Here is a 23,307-nt window from a genome sequence, read left to right on the forward strand (position 1 = left end):
TACTTGGAATCGAGGACGGGCCCACTTGTGGAGTCCATACAGGACTTGATTGTGTGCTTCCCGGACCACACTTCCCAGAATGCACAGTCTCATTTGAGCCTCCCATCGGTGGGTGTGTTATATATTAAATGGGGAAGTGGGCCGGCAGGTTGCGCACACCGCTTCCGTTAAAGCCCCTGAAGTGAAGCAAATGGAGCTTCAAAACACGTCGGGCAGATCCCGTACGGAGCGGCATCTACGAGTGGATCCCTGCCCTCACCTATACATAAACCAAGCTGCTGTTCGCGTGCTAGTCAAAGGTGGACACCTTCGAGCATTGATTTATACGCGGCCGTCCAGCCGCGGAGTATGCACCACCCCGGTACCCTGGGGGTCACTACAGTGAAGCAGCAGTCGTACTTGGAATCAAGGACGGGCCCACTTGTGGAGCCCATACAGGACTTGATTGTGTGCTTCCCGGACCACACTTCCCAGAATGCACAGTCTCATTTGAGCCTCCCATCGGTGGGTGTGTTATATATTAAATGGGGAAGTGGGTCGGCAGGTTGCGCACACCGCTTCCGTTAAAGCCCCTGAAGAGAAGCAAATGGAGCTTCGAAACGCGTCGGGCAGATCCCGTACGGAGCGGCGTCTACGAGTGGATCCCCGCCCTCACCTATACATAAACCAAGCTGCTGTTCGCGTGCTACTCAAAGGTGGACACCTTCGAGCATTGATATATATATATATATATATATATATATATATATACGTTTTTGTATTTTTTTTAAATCATTTTAATAGCACACGATACATACATCTCTTGTGTGTACAATGTTAATAGATTGTGCAACATCAACCAATCCCCTTCCCGCATGAAAAGGCATGAATAATCAGGCATGGCATCATTTTATAATTCCACAAACAGATCCGCATCACATAGCACAGTCCCTTTGCAAGAATTGTCCAGTGGTATTGCGATTGTACATGACAACCCAAAGACCCCCAGCTACTCATCCCCTTGTTCACTCTGAGCCAGCAAAAATTCTCGCAGGGGAGCCCAAATGTCCTTAGGACATGAGGCCTTCGGTAGTTCTGCCGCATACAGTTCCAGCTGTGCACAACAATAAATCAGATCTGTGATCCATTTGTTGGTGCTCGGAAGCTGGCAACTATCCCACGTGAACAGCACCCTCCTCCTTGCCAGCAATAGCGCGATTTGTACAAAGTGCCCGACCGTGGCTTTCAGACCAGGCACATATCCTAGCAAATAAGCCAGGGGAGTGCAGTCAATCAGAAGGCCCGTCATATTATGTATAAGCCCCACAGTTTCCTCCCAGTATTGATGTACCAGCCTACAGGTCCATGCAATATGAAGGAAGTCAGCATCCCCTCGCCCACAGCGCTTACAACTGCTAGTATCTCTGAGCCCCATCTTGTGTAATTTCTGAGGTGTATAATACACCTGATGCAGAAACGTCTGGTGTATAATACGCAGATTCCAGTTAGACGACAGACTTCCCGTTAATAAGCATATCTTCTCCATATGTCCTCCGTGATTGGAGGATCTAGTATAACGCTCCAGCGTTCTAAGCTTTTGTCTCTTGGTGAACCGTCTCCTCCTGGACCACCCTATATAATCTGGTCAGCAGTTTTTTCTTCGATGAGGCCCCAATTACCAGCTGCACCACCTTCAACACCAATGGTTCATCAGGGAAGCTATAATAGTGATCCTGCACTGCCCTACGGAGCCCATAACATGTATACTTAAAGAGTGGTGTGGCATTTCGTATGTAGCCTAGGTCCACGCTTGTTACATATTTCCCATCAACAAAAAGGTCACCCATGTGTGTGTTAACCCCGCCTCCCTGAGAGCCGCAACTGGACCCTTCTCCCCAGCCACTGAGAAAGCAGCATGCCCAGCAATAAGAAGCGCAGGAGCGTATAGGGGCAGCCTATTAGAACACTTCCCAATTTCCTGCCATGCTAGAACAGTAGTATCAATCGTATTGATCTCCATCTTAGGTGTCTATCTTTGTGTTTGTGTAATAATACCATTCAGTTGTACAGGATACGCGTCTCTCTCCTCCACAGCCATGTGCGGAAGAAAACCATGTGGACGAAACCAACAATATGCATGCTGTGCCTGTCCTCACAAGTAGTACACGTAAAAGTCTGGAGCATTAAACCATCCCCTGGCGAACGGCAAAGTCAGTGTGGCCCAACTTATTCTCGGCTGCTTCTTCCCCCACACAAGTCTGAGCACCTGACACTGCACTGTTTAAAAAAATTGTTTAGTCAGGGGAACCAGAATATTTCCAAATAAGTATAGAAACTTCGGCAGAATTGTCATTTTTATAACCGCTATGCGGTCCGCCAGCAAGAGTGGCAACCCAACCCAGCGATCTATCTGCTTTACCATCTCGGTGTAGGCCCGACCATAGTTTTCCCTGATGACAGTTTCAGGGTCCCAATGGATCCGCACACCCAGATATTTAACCGGGTCTACCGATCAAACAAGAGGATACTCCACCTAGGGTGGCATCGTGGCAGGCGTAAGGAGAATGAGAATCTACTTCTCCCAATTGATTTGCAACCCCGACAAAAGGCCAAACCTAATATATTCTCTAATGATCGGGGAGAGATAGGTGTGCGGCTCACGCACATATACGACCATGTCGTCGGCATAAAGCGAAATCCCAATTGGGTGATTATTAGAATTCAAAGCGGCCGCCCTATGAGATTGCCGAATCTTTCTAACACAGTGGCAAAAAGAAACGGGGACAGTGGGCAGCCCTACCTGGTACCCCTCTCAATAGCAAACGGCTCAGATGTGAGTCCGCCCACCCTAACCCTCGCAGAGGCATCCGTCTACAGGACTTGAATCCAGCGCACAAAGATAGCAGGGAGACCCATTCTGCCCAGGATATATAACAGATATTTCCATTCTATAGAATCAAATGCCTTTGCCGCGTCCAACAACACGGCCACAGCAGGCAATTCCGGGTTGACCACATGAAGCATAGCAAAAATTGTGCGCAGATTAAAAGACGTAGACCAATCCAGGATAAAGCCGGACTGGTCCGGCAATACGAGCAAGGGCATCAACGGTTGCAATTTCGTGGCTAAGATCCTCGCCAAAACTTTTGCATCAATATTGATCAGTAAAAGTGGGCGATACAACTCACACCTTTCCGGGGGCTTATCCTTTTTCAACAAGTGACAATCAAGGCCTGCCGTAGGGACGGCGGAAGGGAACCCAAATCATGTGCCTCAGCATACATTGCCAGGATATGGGGCGTAAGGATATCAACATATTGTTTATAAAATTCAGGCCCAGGCGCTTTTTTGTTAGGCAGTGAAAGAATGGCCTCTCTAACATCCTCCTCTCCTATGGGAAGGCTGAGATATTTTCTATGTACGTCCGACAACCAAGCGCAGTCCGTGTCCTTCAAATAATCATCCATTGCAGCTTCAGGCATACCACCCGAGACGTATATATACCTTTATAAAAGGACCGAAACTGTTCTATATTACTACTCTGAGATTAGTGGTCACCACCGGCGTCGTCCACAATGTGATCAACCGGGGGCAGTCTACTCTATCCCTCAGCCTGCCAGCCAAAATCCTACCCGGCATGCCACCTTCACCATACGCTCTAGCACCATAGCGTTTGGATAGATTTTAATTTCTGTATTTACCAGCGAGTCATATTCCTCGACATACTAATTAATACGTGCCAAAACATCAGATGAGGGTGCCACAGCGTATTGGGATTCCGGGATTCCAGGATCCCTAGTTTCAGTTGTCCCCTCAAATCCCGCAAAATACCAGCGGAGGTGCTTATACACATGGCCCTTATTGTCACTTTAAAGGCGACCCACAGAATTGCCTGGCTCCCAACTGTGCCTGTGTTTATTCCAAAGTATTGTATGTTATCAGTTCTAATTGTGTCATTGAATACCGGGTCCAGTAGAGTCAGCGCGAAAACGCCAGGAGAAGGGTGGATGCAAACTATGGGGGACCGCCACCGTAAGAAAAACAGGATTATGATCCGATAAGGTTCTCGGCAACATGTGAATCGTGTCCACCCACCCATTGGCCTCCCGGTTAAGTATCCAATAATCTAGCCGGGACCAGCTGTTAAATGCGGGAGTAATATGTGTACACTCCTTCATTGCGCAACCGCCAAGCACACACCAGCCCCATCTCCTCCATAAAATCCAGTACACACTGTGCCACACTAACCATGCGCACCCCAGCAAGACTAGATTTGTCTACTTGCGGATTTAGGTGTGTGTTAAGGTCACCCACCCCCCATAATAATGCAGCCTATGGCCATGTGCAAAACACATTACAGCTTTAAAAAGGAGGACGTGTCATCCATCACCGGTCCATAAATTTTCGCAACAGTCACCAACACCCCCCTCCAATTTCCCATGCACCACAGCCCACCGGCCTTCAGCATCAACACAGGACATAAGAGGCTTAAACAGGACACCCCTCTTAATAAGAATGAGGACCCCCCTCGAGTATGTAGAGTAGGAGGGGGCCAGACGATAAGTTGCCCATCTGCACGCCACTGAACCCTCCCTGCTTTTACTCAAGTGGATCTCCTGAACTTTATATCTATCGAGAAGAGCAAGCATCTGTCTAGTCTTCTTAGGTGTATTCAATCCACGGACATTCCACGTAATGCAAGTGTAACTTTCACCTGTCATTTATGTAAAAAAAGAAGAACTGTACATGTAGCCTCTAACTTTGCAATGCGGAAATGTGAGTGTGGACCAAATCTGTCTGCCACAGTAAAATTGGACACCACACCCCAAATACAAGAAGTAGAAACTACCCCTCCCACCCTTCACCCACTTCGGCAGCCACAATTTGCCAAAGACACAATCCACCCTCCCCCAACAATAACATTAGAAAATCTCTCAGCTGGTGGGTACTGCCCATTGGGGGACGTAGTGGCTCAGTCCACTCCCTGTTTGTAGAGGGAGGGGGCCGCCGAACAGTTTGAGTACAGCCCACTACTTGGGCCAACCATGAATGAACCAAAAGCCCCATTGTACGGGATCATCATGTGAGTGACCTCAACGCCATAACCCAGACATTAACCCAGGACCACCAGCCCGGCCTCCCCGCATATCAGTTACATAATGCAGTGCTATCCTACAGAGTAGGCTAAAGCGGGCAAGCAATCTGAATAATCAAATAATCTATATAACAGCATTCACAAAATATATAAAACATGGGCCCGTCAGCCCCGAACATTCAAATTTGGGAATTGCACACAGCCCAACGTCTGTGCCCCCCTTACTGTTCAGTCAACATCCGACAGAGGAGCTGGAGATTTGCGACGGCGTTGTAGGGATCTGGCATGTTCCATAGCTTGCTTAGGATTTGAAAATGTTTTTCCTCCAGCAGCTTCCCCAAAGCGCAGCCTCGCAGGATAGAGCATGGCATAGGGAATTTGTTCTTTAAGTAGTACCTTTTTGACGTTCTGGAACTCTTTCCTAGCTGCCTGCACCTGTGCTGTGAAACCCGGATAAAACGATAGAACATTTTCCTGATACGTAATCGTGCCCTTTTGACGAGTTATCCTTAAAATGGCATCCCGATCTCTGTAATTGAGCAAGCGTGCGGGAGGAGGGCGCGCCGCCAGAGAACGATGAGTCGCTCCACAGCGAACATATGGGACAGTTCATCAGCACTGCAGACCTCCAGCAGCATCGTCTCCATATAGTCTTCAAGGCAGCCCACTTTGGTATACTCTGGAAGGCCTAGGACGCGAATATTATTGCCCCACAATCGCGCCTCAATATCCTCATTTTTCGCCTGAATGACTGCAAGCAGTTTCGAGATATCCGAAGTTTTCGCCGTTACTTGCTGCAGCCCATCCTCCGTGTCTGATATCCGCTGTTCGGCTTCGCCAATGCGCGCCGCCTGTTTGTTGTGCTTTGCGGAAAAACTGTCCATCCTCACATTAAGGGCTTCTATTTTGCCATCAATAGCTTGGAGACTAGCCTGCAGAGCAGCCAGCGACTTCTCCAACGCCATTGGGCACAGAGAGCTCAATTCTAGCTCCGAATCCGAAGCTGCATTTTGACTAGGTTTGCCACTTTTGCGCAGTTCGAAGGTGAGGCAGGGCTGATTCTTCTCTGGTTTCCCCCCAGTCACTTTTCTTACTGCAGGTATTACCAGCAAGGACCCAGGGAATGCCGCCCTTCGCAGAGTGTATAGACACCTCCCAGGGCCTGTCCAGAAGGAGCCCCACAGACCACAGAACAGGCCCAAACACCCTTCATGCTCTTCCCGCACCACCAGTGGGAACACCCTAGCAGAAACTGGAAAATGTGTTAAAAACACCCGGGCTCCACATGCACACCAGTGCTGTCAAGTTTCCCTGTCGGCAAGGAAAAAAACTGTCAAATAAGCGCCTCACGATCTACTAGGCCTCTGCCAAGTGCAGTCCTCCTCCTCACCCTGCAGTCTCCAACCACGTTGCCACGCAGGTATACCGGGGGAGGGGGGGTACAGCATGCGGTATGCACTGTGAAGGCCACTCCAGCCGCTCCTCAGCCCTGCTCGCACACCATCACTTGCAAGCCCCAGGAGTGCCAGTAGTACGAGAGTCACAACAGGCCCAGCAAGGGGGGCAACCTCCGCTCCGTGCCCCGTTAGACATACACCAAGGAAGCTCCATGAGTGTCAAGGGGAAAATATGCGCCGTGCACCCCCAAAACAGCAGCAGCGTTGGCAGTCTTATGCAGTGCTCCCACGAGGTATCGCAACAGCAAGCGGCAGCTCCCTCGTAGCAGTAGGCTACCGGGCCTGCTGCGATCCACCCCGCAGTCGGATGCCGGACGCTCGCGTATCTCTGCTTCCCTGTGCTCGCAGCAGGTCCACAGTCTGGCTCACTTCAGAGCCCGCAATCACCCAGCAACGCCACATATCTGCTGAAGGGGCCTCGCCCTGTGCCGCACGGTCTCCTCCAACTCGCCGACCACCCTCCGCTCCTCCACTCCGCAGGGCACGGCCAAGGATAGCACACAGCGTTCTGGACACAGGCCCTCAGTCCGCCATTACTGCCATGTGGCTGGCTCCTCTCACACGCTGTCGGCAACGCTTTGGGGCCTCCGTCGCGCTCAAAAATCACCATAGCCAGTCACCGCCACAACAGCTAGTCGGTCCCAATAAGGGTATCATTGGATGGTGCAGAAGAGGCAGAATAGGTGCAGGACATTGGTCGGCGGCCGGCAGAGCTACACTACAGTGCAGCCATCTTGCCTGACGCCAAGAAGCTGTCATACTTACCAATAAACTTTTAGATCGGCACTCTCTGGAACATTTGACTTAGGGAGCAAATAAAAGGGCACATAATAATCACAAAGAATAATTCCTAATGGATCAAAATATAAAATACCGAAAATAACTTATTTCAAGCATAGCAGTGTGCCGAATGAAGAAACTGGTGTATCCTTACATGCAGCAAACTTAGTTTTGACTAACCTCTGTTCTCATTTAAGCAAAACACCAGCTTAAGAAACTTACTGGTACCCACTAGATCACTAAGAACTGTCACCACCTCCCAAAATGCCTTGTAGAATCTTCCCAGTATTACGGGTCACTACCCTTGTGGCCAATACACATTCTGCCCATTTACCAGGAGGTCCACTGCAAATTATCTTATCTAAGAACTCCTTAGATTAAGAAGAGTCATACTAACTACAATTCTAACTGTCAGTTATAGTGGTGTGAAATTTAATAAAATATCTACTTGTCCATGGGGCAGGTTGCTTCATAAATCTACTTGTTTTGTAACAAAATCCACTTGTCACTTTGGTGCCATGTAGTGCGGCCACAAATTATGTCAGCAATCTCATAATATAAGACCTCTGATGTAGCCTCTCTGATTATGCCAGGGCTCATACCACAGTAGAGTTTGAATGCTTGCAATCCCCTTATGTTAATCAACAAGAGGGAGACAGAAGGGCATTTGGAAGGTCCAGCATACATACCCAGGCCAACACTAGAGAAGAGGGTATGCAGTTCCTTAGGTGGGTCAAGAGAATGTAAAGATAGATCTACAATGTGTATTGTCACAAAGAGAAATGGCAGTCCTAAAATAATCGGCGGGAGGGGAATTCCTCCTTTCGCAACTAGGGCCCTCACACACCCAGCCAGCTAGGTGCCATGCTTCATCATTTGGGCCTGCTCCTCGTTGGGATGGCGCTGCGAGGGCCTCTTTGGCAGAGATCTTTTGTTCTTTGCCGTTTGGTGCAGTGGAGGGAAGGGGCCTAAAAGTGTAGATGTGGTGTAATGGAAAGTGATTAAAACAGGTTGCGTAGTCCAAAGAATGACTTTTATTGAGGTTGGCTCCCCACCTGGTTATAAGGAAGAGTGGCGACTATTTGAATTAATGGTTCAGGATAACAGTACTCTACTATGTTGAAGGGGTCAGCATGTTTGTTGCCTAATAGTCTGGAGAATCAGTAGCAATTCACCAGGACCTAGTGAAAAACTATCAGTTCGTATGTTACATGCATGTTATGCTGTGTGTTATGTAGTTGGCTCCTCATATGCAATGCATTATCTCGCTCTTCTCGTTGAGTCCATTGTCTGTTGTGCTCAGACGTAGGATCATTTTTGCTTCGAAGCGTGATAGTAATCAGTGCAACATCCTTTTACGTGTTTTAGGACTGTCCATTTTATGTCTTGTGCCCCATGTCTTTTTTTCTTCGTAATGTTGTACCATGGTTGCATTCTGGACTTTGAATTTAATTCTTGATCTGTGTTGAGTGATCCTCTTTTTTACTGCCTGAGTTGTTTTACCTATGTATGCAAGCTGGCATGGGCATATTACACAATATATTACGTTGGTACTATTGTAATTTGTGAATTCTTCATGGATGATACTTTTGCCTCTGTATTCAAATGTATCTCCTTCGATGGTACTCGAGCATGAGATGCAATTTCCACATCGGTGGTGTCCTTTTATGGGAGGTAGTGCTAGTATGGTCTATATGGAAACCTTTGCTCTATTCATCTGTGTATTGGCACGTACCCGTTTGTCTTTGATGTTTTTGTCAGCTGACAGCTGTCAGGGGCCTCTGTTGGTTACTGTCTTAATTGAAAGAGTTTTCCTTGGGTTGGGGACAAAAGTCTGATCCAAAGGGTGTACTGAGCCAGATCACATGGTGGTACTGTCTGCCAACTGGGGTGTATCTGTGAACAAGTTAATGTTAGGTGCTGCACAGATGAGGAGAAGAGCTCCCAGTGGGTCAGTTCAGTGTCTCAGGAGAGTGTAGATAGAGGTATCCAACTGAGTTCAAAGGGGCATAGAACTGATGAGTGCCTCTGAAGTAGAGGGCCACTGTCCACGTTCTTTCGCCTAAGCATGTAATCTGATGTAGTATTGATATATTGGCAATCAACGTAGCATCAGTTTGGTACATTCATGATTGATTTAATGCCTTCGATCCATATTGAAATAGTCTTATTGAAGAACACCAAGTCGCTTATTCTAATTAAGAGATGCAATATCAAAAAGCTGGTAATCACCATCGCATCCAGCCAGATAAAATCTTGAAAGGATTATGCCTTTGTACTAGCGTGTAGCCTCGTCGGGGTATGCAAGGCTGACTATCGGATCTGATAGACAGACGGCCTTGCATGCAACGGTGAGTGCCTATATATCTATCCTACATCTGATTACGGAAATAGCACCTTGGTGAGCTCTCCTGCACCTGCTTCACTAATGATTGCTGCTCCTGTGTGGGCATAGGTTAGGCTTCAGTGAGCTCTTACCCCATCTTCAGCCCTGGTGCCACTGTGCCTGCTACACTAACAATAGATGTGTCCATGTGCTCTGTCCTAGGAGTATTTTGCACTTGGACCCCTAACATTCGGTGCCATGGGAGTTGGTTGCACTGGGCTGTTTACATTTATGTACCCACAAACCATACATTAGATAAGACCATTTCAACTCTGCGATCCGGAAGGGCCTCTCTGAAACCAGATATGCAGAGAATAGATAGAAGAAAACAAAGCAAGAGAGAAAATGGAGATATAAAAAGAGCGAATGTTGTAGAAAAACAAAATGAGAAACAACAAAGGAGAAACAAAGGTTATGAAGTGCGTGTGTGATTAGGGCGACCAGGTGCCCCGGATTTACCAGGACAACCCCAGTTTTTCAAATTTCAAGACATGTGTCTTGTGTCCCTGTTTTCATAGAGGGCTAACTGAAAGAGGCACATTTTTATGTATTACTAAGAAGGGCTGCCTACTTTATGTTATCAGAAAGCAATTTAATTAGCAGGTATAAACGGTGTTTAAAATGGCATTTTATTTTTTTCCTTGGCGTTTCGATGTTGATAAGCACTGTCATCCCATACCCCTCAGTTGATGTAAGATAGTTGTCCTTCTTCTAGTTTTTGAAATGTACAGTTTTTTTTGTTCTTTTCAAAATCTGGTAGTCTTATGTGTGACCAAAATAGCAAAAGAGATAGAAAGATAGACTAAGAGAATGTGAAAACGAAGTGAGAAATAGCATGAGAGAATGAAATAGGGTAAGAACCAGAGCAAAAGAGAAACAAATTAACATGAAAGTGACAGCAAAATCAAGGGAATTATAGAAGAGAGTGAAAAAGTCAAAGGTTAGCATTTGGAACTTGTGAGATGATGGATATCAGCCAGAGATTGTCAGATATGATGTCCCCCTTATTCAGAGTGCTTAAAGGTGCACACTCTGCAAGTAGGGTGGAGAATGAGAAAGATGAGAATAGAGCGCAAGAGGAAACCCAAAGGTATCGGAGAACAGAGTGAAAAAGAGGACAGAAAGAGGGTGATGCTGACAATGGATGAGAAGAAGAGCAAATAAGGCAAAAATAAAGAGAGAGATAAAAGGAGTCAAAAATGAGGATGAGAGAACAGAGGGATAAAAAGAGCAGCAGAGGTAGCAGAAGAGAACAAGATCAAGAGAGTGAAAATACAACAGACAGTGAGACATAAAAAGTAAAAGCAAGATTAAAATGAGTGAGAAAAAAAACCAAGATTGAAAGAAAAAAAAGGCTTTGAAAAAGAAGAAGAGAGCTAAAAGAAAATAGTGAGATATTAGGGGAGAAAGAAACTGAGAAGCTAGAAAGAGAAAGTAAGAGATACATTAAGACCATGAAGGTCCACTTGAGTGAGGGAATGAGAGGCTGAAAAAGATAGAAGAGGGACAACATGCATGAGAGTCATGAAAGGAGAGAAAGTAAAGTGGACTGAGAATAAAAGCAGCAGAGAAGGAATGTGTGATGTTAATGGTTTTTTTCTCATAAATTGCCCGTACCACTTCTGGATCCTCAAGCTGCTGTAAAGTACCTCATTGTAATTCTTTGCCTGTTTTGGACTGTACCTTACTGCTGTGTATTGTGATTCTGCATTGAGTTTTGTGTCTCATGTTTCTGTTCCTCAATAAAATGTAATTACAATTTTTTTTAAATCAGCTGGGGGCGCAAGGGGTTGAGAGTTCTCACCCACCATGACATGACCAACTCTCCATGATGGCACTTACAATTTTGACGTGGAATGTCAATGGTTTGGGTGGTAAGGTGAAGCGAATTCTGGTGCTCGACTACCTTCGTGGGCATGGCCCAGGCGTGGTGCTGCTTCAGGAGACCCACCTAAGGGGCAATCCCTGAAATGCAATGGATTGATATGGGTACAAGTTGCACATGCACGCAGGGTAGGCTCAAGGGCAGCGGGGATTCTAATTAAGGCATCTGTTTCACTGATAGTGAAAAGGTGTTGGCTTGACAAGCTAGGACAGTATGTAGCAATCACCAGCACTTGGGAAGAGAAAACTCTGAACCTTTGCTCGGTATACATTCCTTCGAGGCTGCTTAGTGATACCCTTACACTGCTGGGAAACACCATACTTGAGTTGCCCATAGGCATGCCCATTCTTGGGGGTGATATGTATGCAGTCATGGACCCGCAGTTAGATAGACTGACAGAGGCAATGGGGACACTCGGAAGAGAACCACTACAGGGATTGATAGCAGCGATGGGCATGATTGACCTGTGGCGGGCTCATAATCCAGTGAGTCGAAGTGCACACATACCTCCGCGGCACAAAAAAGCCCCTCCAGACTAGACTACATCTTCATATTCAAATCACCGGACAGGTGGGACAGTTTTGGGAGGCCACACACAAAGCGCTTTCTATATCCGACCACTCCCTCAGTCACAGTGCAATTAAAGGGACCAACGAGAAACACTACACTGCCATGGCACGTCAGAAACAAGCCGTTTGTGCAAAAGGTACAGATACATACTACACAATACTTTCAAGACAAAAAGGACTCGGTGGAATTGGCCTCCACTTTGTGGGAGGCTGTACTGACATGGTTTTTGGCTCTATTTCGGAGTGATGAAGACTTTAAGCTTGCTAACATCTATAGTCTGTATTCTTACCTTGTGTTGGCCCTTTTAAGCCCTTTTTTCCAGACCTAGAAGAGGATAGCTGCTTTATATGATGATAGATCCCTTATTCTTGACTCTAATCCATCTATTGCCTATTGGCTTTGACATAATTATGTGTCCTTTCATTATCCTGCCTATAGTAGAGGGTGGATCCTGTGGTCCTGACTTTATATTATACATTGGTATTGTTTGTGTAGGTACTCTGACAGAGCTAAGGGTTATTTCATCCTTCTCAGGCCTACAAGGCCCAGAACTAGAGAGACTCCATTTTGCTTTCTGTCCCTGCAGAGCTGAGATGCTTGTAGGGTAAAGGTAATATTTTAGTTTTGAGCTGTTGTTCGTCCTAAGCGAACCGGAGAGAACCAGCCAGAGCTGAATCTAATCAAGAAGTGTCCCTGGGCTCAGGTCTCTAGATGAAACAAGCAGTTGATCACTGTGGGAGCGTCTAGAGCAAGGAGCCTGGTGCATGGACCTGGTGGGAGGAGGCTGATGGCTGGAACTTTCCATGAGGAAACAGCATTCCATATTAATGAAGTGCAGAGGCGGAGTTAGTTGAGCTGGAGTTGCAGAAAGAGTTCGAGCTGGAAAGAGTTTGAGCTGGAAGCAGTTGAGTTGGATTGAAGCAGAGGAGAGGAGTGGAGTTGCAGAAGGAGTGGAGAATCAGAAAGAGTTTATATTATTATTTATATTATTGTTTGCCACTCGTAGATGCTATGTTATATGTATTTTTTATGGATTATATTTTGTTTTGAGTAATTTTGTTGTTTATATAACAGGTTTACATTGTGTATTTTTATTAATTGTTTTTAACCATGAATATTTGTTAATATATTAAATGAAACCTACCTTTTTTAATTACTTAGTTTGATGTCTTCCTTACGATTTCTCCCTTGTTATATGTTGATAATATGCCAATTTGTTTACACTGTTTATTTCCCTGTACTTTGAATTAATTTTCTGAACAGGGGGTCCTTGTTATTTACATTATACATTCACCCCAGTACAGAGATCTGGGCCTAAATCCATCATTTTTTTGCTCACCATGCCATTCCAGTTTGAACCCAGCCATATACAAATCAGTCTTGACCCTGTGCCCCATGTGAATAGTCCAACCCGAACTGCCAAGCCAGGTCCTCCCTGGACTGGAACTGGAAACAAGCATCCTACAACCGGTTTCGGTTCTAGTCAACATGATATATTGATAATCCAGCTGTGCTGTGTGACATGCCTGTAACTAATGTAGATTTTTATTCCAATGACATTAAGAATACTTTACTACATTCTCCTGATGTTTACCGAGTGGGAGCAGTGAATGGTTAGAGCATTGTATCAAACTTAAAGCTCAGGCAGTACCTCTCATTCATAGAGTGCGCTCTGTTTTTCTGAGGGTACGGAGTGAGCTTACTGCCCTCATACATGATTTATGATGTCGCCAATTCTTCTGAATGGTTTCACCAGTTTTTATTGTCCAGAAGAGGTCTGGGGGCATGCATCTTTTAAAGTTCACAGACCACAGTCCTTTGGTTTGAACCCTTGATGGTGTCAGTAAGGCCCCTGTAGGGCTGCTAAGGCTGTTTTTAAAATTACAACTTTGGCTTCAAATTAGTACACAGAGACATCAACTACATGGATGGCTGCTTATCTAGGAAGCCACTTTTGGGTAGTTTGGGTGATGAAGATTTGGATGTTCTTGAATGTTTGTGGTAGCGGTGTTAGACGCTGTCCAGGATGTTGCTTCTGCAGACCCAGGAGTGGTGCAAGTTAACAAGGACGTCACAGATGGTCTCCCCTGAGACTGGTGCTTAAGTGCTGAGGTGTTTGGGTGTGCTCAAGTGGCGGCAGAGCTAGCTGTGGCTCTGGGTATGGTTATGAGACGTGTGAGTGTGGATTCCTAATTGCTGGCCTGCCTGAAGTTATGATGCTGCTGACAATAGCGTGTCTGCTAAAACCGATGGCGTGACTGGTGGATCTATAAAGCCAAATAAGAGAAAGTTATCTACTGACACCACAGTCTTCGTGACTGAGACCAGTAATACTGAAGACTCTGAGACGCACAATAGTATTTACTCCTTTCAGAGCGTTATTGCTGCAGATGGAGTGAAGCCCAGAAGTAAGCACATTACTATGCAGGGAGTGAGTGACACTGTAGGGAGTGAGAGACACTGCAGGGAGTGAGTGTCAGTGCAGGGAGTGAGTGTCAGTGCAGGGAGTGAGTGTCAGTGCAGTCAGTGCAGGGAGTGAGTGTCAGTGCAGGGAGTGAGTAAGTCTTAGTGCAGTGGGCAGGGCCCTGGTCTCCTCTGGGGGTGATCTGCTCCCTTGATTCTGGGTCCTCCTCCTCCTCCTCCTCCTTGCTTTGCTTCCTTCTGTTTGGATCAGTTTGCCTCGTTTCCTGGGGGGGCGCTCTGGTTGTTGCAGAATGTATTGGGGCGCTTTACATGAGGCCCAGTCACTTTACACACGGTCACCTTCACTTTTTGTAGACCCGGGCGATGGAGTGATTTGCCCAGTCCCATGTCAGGACTCGACCCAAAGACGGCAGCTCTTGCCGCTACGCCACATCATTTTGAGTTTGTGTCTCTCACACGTGAAGTGCAGGATGTGGATTTCTGGTGAATAACAACATTCCTAATTGAGAAAGTCTATTTACCTTTTGAGTGTTTTAGGCTCATTTATGTGAAAATACTCTGTTATCGTCCGATGACCAGGGCAGTCTGCGCATGTGCGGAGGAGCGGTGTCCAGCCACTTCCGGTGTCTCGGCAGTCTGCACATGTGCGGAGGAGCGGTGTCCACCCACTGCCTCGGTCTCAGCAGTGTGCGCATGTGCGAGGCAGCCGTGTCCAGACACGGCCTCGGTCTCGACAGTCTGCACATGTGCGGAGGAGCGGTGTCCAGCCTTGGTCGGCAGTCTGCGCATGTGCGGAGGAGCCGTGTCCAGCCTCGGTCTCGGCAGTCTGCGCATGTGCGGAGGAACCGTGTCTGACAGCGCTGGTTGAAGTTACATTGTGTGAAGAAGGACTCAGGGACAGCAACGGCAGAGTCAGCATCAGCAGATCCCGTCTTCACTTCCGGCCGATTGTTGAGTATGGCCCAATCATGGTGAAACTTGTGTTCCGGGTCAGGGGCGACAGAGTCAGCACAAGCATTAGATCCTGATACCTTCCGGCTTCTTTCTGTGTTCAGCTGATTGCAGAAGCGGAAGGACCCCCTCTCCGGGTGTCTGTGCAGCCCCCAGATCTGCCCCGCACCCCCTCAGAATCCAAACTGTGGTATGCGCTCTAGTCTATGCGCGTATACGCGGTGACGCGTCACGCCATAGACTGGAGCGGATAGGCGCGCATGCGTAGAGACGTGAAGAGAAAGGCGCGAACTAGGAAAACGGCAGTTGGCGACCGGAGCTGGAGGCAGTTAGACGCTCGGCGCCCTTAGCTCTTTGATACTTGTTGTGATTGAATAAACCTGAGTTATCCACACTCACCTGACTCAGAGTGTTTCTGTGGGGTAGAGAAACGAACATTACATTGGCGACGAGGCTGGCATCCGAACACCACCGGTGCAGAGGACGACGGCAAACACCCCCACGACCCGCACCCACGAGCCGACAAGGCAGTCACCTACAAGGAAGAGCGAAGGGCGTGGCAGCAGCGCAGTGGCACGGTACTGAACCAAGCACCAACAGTACAAGCCAGGTCAGTGCGACCAAGACCCCAGGAGCTTCTAGCCATCAACCTGTCAACCAAGGGAGACGCCCCCGAACGAGAGGAAGGGGGGAAGAGTGAACAGACTGCGCGCAGTGAGAGGGATAACACCCCAGGCAGTCCAAGGGGCCAAGGCGACACGGCAGAGAGCGCAGGAGCGTCCGGTGAGCCTAACCAACGAAGGGCCCAGGAGGGTGAACCCAGAGGCGAAGCTAGAATGGCAAATCAAGCGTCAGCCCTGATGGCACCCGTACCGTTCCTACCCAGACCAGGTGAACCCCAATTAAAATGGGAAGACTGGAAAGAATATTTCCTAAATTACATTGAAGCCCTCGGAGACGAGAATGATGGGGAATACACGCCGGAAAGGAAAAAGAGACTATTGCTCCACAACTTAGGCCCAGAAGGTGTGAGGGTGTTTAAGAACTTGGTACCCAAGGAGAGGGATGCGACGGAGACGGATGTCTTCATGAATGCGCTGGACGACTTGGACAGTCACTACCGTCCAGCAGTTTGTGTCTCGATAGACCGCTATAACTTCCAACAGAGAAAACAAGAGGCGGGAGAATCCATCGACGACTATGTGGCTGCACTTCGAAGATTAGCAATCACGTGTTGCTACGGGACGCTGCAGGACGAATACATTAAAGACCAAATCGTAATGCACACAACCAGCAGAGCAGTGCAGGACAAGCTGTGGGCGATGAATGAGACATCCCTTAAAGAAGTGGTGGCGATGGTCAAGAAGGCAGAAATGTCGAAGAGAGGTGCTGACGCAGCAAAAAGAGAAAGTGGGCCGAGACAGATGATAAACAAGATCGATGAAGCACCGCAGTCCAGCAAGCCCAAAAGCGCCTACGGAGAACCGAGGAAGGACGTAAAAGGGTCGGGGAGACAAACGGCCCGCTCCAGCCCGGGGAACAAATTTGCGTGCTACAGATGCGGCAGTGCGGCGCACGCGGCCCAGGACAAGCGATGTCCCGCGTTCAGAGCCAGGTGCTCGTTCTGTGGTTTGAATGGCCACTTCGAAAAGGTATGTCGGAGGAAAGGGACGAAGTCTACGGTCAAATTCATCGACGCAGCCACGGCCCACGTAAGTGAGGAAGAAGATCAGGAAGATGACGATCTGGTCCTGTGCATCGAGGATCAGGTGCTGGACGTATCGGGGAGGCGAAGAGATAAGCCCCGCACAGACATGCTAATTGGTGGCGTCAAGGTACATGTGGCTGTGGATTCCGGGTCCCCCTGGACCATTGTGCAAAGATCGATATGGGAAGAGGACTTCGTGCCAGTTGTTGGGCCCGACCTGATGCCACCGGACATCAGACCCATCTTGTACACAGAGAACTCCATTCCCCTAGTAGGGTGCAGAGACCTGGTGTTCGAATTCAGAGGACGGTCGGCCACGTGCACCCTGTATGTAGCGGAGAAGGGCCCATCAGTGCTGGGATGGAGAGACGCAGGTGATCTCGGCATCATACTAAACCCTGGAGGGAAAGAGCAGATAATGTTAACCGATGAATGGCCCCTCACGAAAGATGAAGATTGGAAGGCAGCTTACCCCAAAGTCTTTGAGGGCACAGTTGGAAAACTGGACAAATTTGTGCATAAAATGGTCCTCAAGGAGGGGGCGGTACCTGTTGTTCACAAGGTCCGGAACATTCCCATCTCCACCAGTGAGGCCGTGCGCCAGGAACTGCAGAAGCTGGAAGAGCAAGGCATCATCGAGCCAGTGGATAGCGCGGAATGGTTGTCGCCCTTGGTGGTGGTCAAGAAACCGAGTGGCAAGGTCAGGCTCTGCGTGGACCTGAGGGAGCTCAACAAAAACCTCATCGTGGAAAGGTTCCCGCTCCCCAGGATAGAGGAGATGCTAGCAAGGACGAAAGGCATCACCTACTTCTCCACCATAGACCTCACGTCCGCGTATTATCAGATTGAGCTGCACCCGTCGAGCAGACAGTACACAGCCTTCATAACACCCTTTGGATGCTACCAATTCCGGAGAATGCCCTTCGGCCTCGCATCCGCTGCGGCTGTTTTCCAGAAACTCATGCACAGGTTGTTTAAGGACATCTCTGGAGTGCAATATTTTCAAGACGACATCCTAGTGATGGGCTCCAACAAAGGGGAGCATGATAGAAAGCTCCATCGAGTGCTGGGAGTGCTGCAAAGTAAAGGCTTGACGGCGGAATGGAGCAAGTGTAGAATCGGATCTCGCTCAGTGACTTACCTAGGGCACGAGATAGGAACGCATGGCATCTCGCCAAAGGAGCAAAATGTGAAAGCAATAAGGGACGCCAGGGCCCCAGCAACAAAGGAGGAGGTGCGGTCGTTCCTCGGAATGGCCGAATATTACAGTAAATTTGTCAGACATTTTGCCACTAGAACGTACAAGATGAGACAACTCATAAGGAATAATGTGAAGTTCGAGTGGGACGCAGAGGCTCAGTCCGAATTTGAGTCCATAAAAGACTGTATCAGCCACGCCATTCCATTGCAAGGGTATGTCCCCACGGGCAGGACCATCGTGACAACAGACGCCAGCGACAAGGGCCTGGGGGCTGTCCTGGCGCAGGAACGGGAAGATGGAACTAAAGAAACGATCAGTTTTGCGTCCCGGGCACTGTCCCCAACGGAACAACGGTACAGCGGGATCGAAAAAGAGATGCTGGCGGTCACGTGGGCGTTGAACAAGTTCCGACAGTTCATATGGGGCACGAGATTCAGGCTCCAGACGGATCACAAGCCACTCATCAAGGTGTTGACGTCGTCGGGCCACGATACGGCCACCCCGAGAATCGCCAAAATGACCCTGAAGTTGCTGGATTACACCTACGACGTAGAGTATCTTCCGGGCACGCAAAACAAGGTGGCTGATTACCTCAGCCGGGCAGCTGCGATGGAGGGGGCGCCGGAAGAGTCCCCGGACAATGAGGAAATGGTGGCCAGCATGGAGGATCACGAGATGTCGATCAGTGCTCAGGAATGGCAGGCGGCCTACGAGCTTGACGAGGAGAAGATGGAAGTCAGAAAACACCTCACATCGGGGTGGCCGGACAAGAAGAAACTGTCGGAGGGTGTGCGTCGATTCTACGAGATGAGGGAGGAATTATCTCTGAGCGATTCAGGAATTTTCCTGTACAGAGGAGAAAGAGTCGTGCCCCCAGTGACACTAATACCCAGGCTGCTGAAGTTGCTACATGAAGGGCATCTGGGCATAGTGAAAACGAAGGCGTTGGTCAAGCAGATGTACTGGTGGCCGGGAATGGATGCCCACATTGAGAGACAAGTGCGGGAGTGCGGGCAATGCCAAGGAGCGGACAAGGTGCTCCGCCCGCTCAGACCTGCGTTGGGGAAGTTCGACACCCCGCAAGGCCCCTGGGAGGATGTGGCCATAGACATTCTGGGGCCCGTTCTAGACAGTAGAGGTGTAAATAAGTACATTTGTGTGATAATGGACAAGTATTCCAAATGGCCGGAAGTGGACATACAAGAGTCGATGGACACGGACACGATTTTGAAGTTCCTAACATCAGTGTTCCTTAGAGAGGGAATACCCAAGTCCATTCTCAGCGACAATGGCCCGCAATTTGTATCGGACAAGTGGGGTAGATACATGAAGAGGAACGGGATTGAGGTGAGACACACAGCTGTGTACCATCCGGCATGCAACGGCCAGGTCGAAAGATTCAATAGAGTGCTCATGGGCTCGATTCAGGCAGCCATATCGCAAGGAAAGGACTGGGAAGTGGAAGTAATGAACATGCTATGGGCTTATCGCATCACGCCCTCCGTAGTGGGGTATAGCCCGTTCCAGGTGCTACAGGGGCGGCATCCCTTCACCCGGGACAACGTAACATGGAGGGAGAAGACCATAACCAGTAAGTGGTCCCCAGCGGTGGTGCAGTGCAATTTGGAGAAGGCCCAGAAGATCTACGCAGCACACTATAACAAGCGACGAAGCACAAAGGAAACGGCGCTGGAAGAAGGGGAGTGGGTTAGGATTAAACTCCCTACCCTACAAAAGAAGGGTGAAAGTAAATTCAGCCAGCCGCTTCAAGTCAAGGAGGTGCGTGGTAGGGCGGCTCTCCTCAGTGATGGAAAAGTCTGGTCGCAAGACCGCATGGCCAGGGTCAACAAAATAATAGTCTGGCCTAAGGCGGAGGAGAGCGAGAGGCGCATAGACCACCAAGAAGTTCGACTGCCCTCTGAGCACGGCACTGTTGACCACGGAGAAGGTGCAGGTGAGGACTGTGAGTCGCATGTCCCAGGAACCAAGCCCACCGACGGAGGGGGCACACAGGTGGATGCAGAGCAGGGAGCAGAGTTGAGAGATGCGGGATGTCCCAAGGAGAGACTGAAGCGGGAGAGAACATACCGGTAAGACACACCCGCAGTGGAAGGGCAGTCATAGTGCCCTCTCGGTACAGAGACTTTGTAATGGATGGACACTAGATGGTAGTGCCCCACATAGACTCTTCACTGCTGGGGACGCTCACCCTATGGGACACAATGTTATGTTTTGGTTATATTAAAGGAGGGAGATATGTGGTATGCGCTCTAGTCTATGCGCGTATACGCGGTGACGCGTCACGCCATAGACTGGAGCGGATAGGCGCGCATGCGTAGAGACGTGAAGAGAAAGGTGCGAACTAGGAAAACGGCAGTTGGCGACCGGAGCTGGAGGCAGTTAGACGCTCGGCGCCCTTAGCTCTTTGATACTTGTTGTGATTGAATAAACCTGAGTTATCCACACTCACCTGACTCAGAGTGTTTCTGTGGGGTAGAGAAACGAACATTACACAAACCTCCCCCCGCCCCCTCCAGGAGGTGGAGAGAGTCTACTATAAAAATCTGTGCATACTGTGCTGCTTTTTACTGCTCTCTGGGAAATCCTGCATGTTACTTTGCATTTCACTGCACGCGGAGGTATTTACAGCTTAATCTTTACATTTGTGCACACTGCATTACTTGTAATACTGTATGAGACATCTTTGCACACTGGACTGCTTTTTACAATACTGTGTGAAATCTGTGCACATTGTACGTGTTTATTACTTAACTATAAGAAATATGTGCACATTGCATTGCTTTTCATGGCACTGTGAGGGATATGTATAGCTTAAAGAGGTAATCTGTGCACAGGGCACTGCTTTTACCACACTATGAGCAATCTCTGTGCAATGTACTGCTTTTTACCACACTATGAGAAATCTTTGCACACTGTACTACATTTTACTACACTATGAGGTCTATATTCACAATGGACTGCTTTGTACTGCACTACAGGGGGGCATGCACAGTGAAAATGTGTACACTGCACTGATGTTTACTACACTAGGTGAGATGCATTATCGCGGCACTGCTTTATACTGCATTGTGAGAAATCTTTGCCACCACACTTCTTTACCCGCACATTTGAGGGAAATTTACATTCTCGTTGTTGCTGATTTTTTTTATACCATGGGAGGTTGGACTCACGCACCCATCGACGCGCAGGCTGCGCCCGGGTGTGTCTGGCCAGAAAGAGGCACTTCCGCCTTCTACTCTGACAAGGAGAGTGTCCACTTCTCCTGCTTTGCCGCGGTCAGCAGCCCCCTCCTTTCTTCCTCTTCTTCCCTCTCTCTGTCTCGCTCTTCCTCACTTGCTGAATGAAAGCGTGACTTCAAGAAACGGCTATTACCTTCTCTTTCCTCTCTTTTCCTTCATTTGTTCCCCTGTGAAATGGATCCAAAAGAGAAAGAAACACTTTTGCTGGAAATGTCGTCTTTTTCTCAAATTTTTCTATTCCAAAGTGCAGCCTAGGGATGAAGAGAAAAAAAGGTTAAAAATAAGAAAAATACAAAGTAAAGCAAAACAGAGGGGTCGCAAAGTGGCCAGATTGGTTTTATTCACACCTAAATACATTTTTGCCACTTCACGGAGTTTGCCAGTGAAACAGTACTTTCGTTTTCTCGTCTTTCTGTTGGTGCGTGGAGTGGAAAACGTTTAATGCAATCCTTATCGGCTGTTTTCCTTATTATAGTTTATAAAATGTGTACCACGGCTCTGTGTTCAATGATGTGGTCTTTTTAAATCGTACTGCTTACGTTTTGTAAGGATATTGGAAAGGGGCAACCACTCGGTCCCCCCGAACGTATGGTTGGGGGCCCGGATCCTCCCGGGAAACCGTTTTTGGGCGGGGGGCGTGTCACGGCTGGTATGCCCAAAGCGGCGTAGCCGGGGCGCGCCTTTTCCCGCCCAAGAGGGGTTGTCCTAGACACCTACACCGATGGCCACGCCCAGTAGGCGTACCAGCGGAGGGTTCACGCCCTCCCGACGAGGAATAAAGAGAGCGGGAATCCAAAGAAGCATCCTCTTGTTCCTGTGCTTGGAAGCTGCACCCACTCGTTGCACGTGAGAACTCGTGAGAATCTCTGGTCAGTCTTGGACTTAGCTATTGTGACTACCCTTGAATCACCCCTAATCAGGATGTGATCCCTACACAGACCTCCCTCCACATCTTTCTTATTCTTTGCAACCAGTTCGCTCACCCGCATAGCCCCATGGAACGCTAATGCAAAAGCGGCCCGGAACAGAACTGCTTCGAATTGGGAGGAACATGTCGTGGGTAGTATCGCCATAAGCAGGGACAACCTCTCTAACCCAATCGGGCGCCTCTCGTCTACTCTCCGACCCTCAAGGCGCTGCCAGCCACGAAGGGCTTTCTTTGCCAAAAAGGAAGATGTCGGGTCCTTGATGCCATGCACCTGCGCCATGAATGAAATGGCCGGCCGGTGCCTATTGGCCGTTGCCACTGATCGGCCTTCCCTGTGTAATGCTACCAGAAACCTTAGGAAGCAATCCTCCTGACCCCATTTCTGATCCCCTGCCGGACCCAAAAATGCACAATAGGAACGAAACTCTCCTTCGTATGCCTTCCTTGTCCTGGGGGCTAAGCTCGCTGCCACAAGGTCTTGTAATCCGGGGCACCGATTAGCCATAGTGCTTCGGGGAATGGTGCCGCCACTAGGTCCGCAGTAGGTAGATAACCCCTGAACGCCTGCATATGTGAACGAGAGAGTGCATCAGCAGCATGATTCAGTACACCCGGAACATGCTTTGCCCGGGATTGTACATTTAGTCTCATGCAAAGTAGTACAATTTCCTTCAACAATCTCA

Source organism: Lissotriton vulgaris, unplaced genomic scaffold, assembly GCF_964263255.1.
Source record: "Lissotriton vulgaris unplaced genomic scaffold, aLisVul1.2 SCAFFOLD_620, whole genome shotgun sequence".
In the NCBI taxonomy this organism is placed as follows: domain Eukaryota; kingdom Metazoa; phylum Chordata; class Amphibia; order Caudata; family Salamandridae; genus Lissotriton; species Lissotriton vulgaris.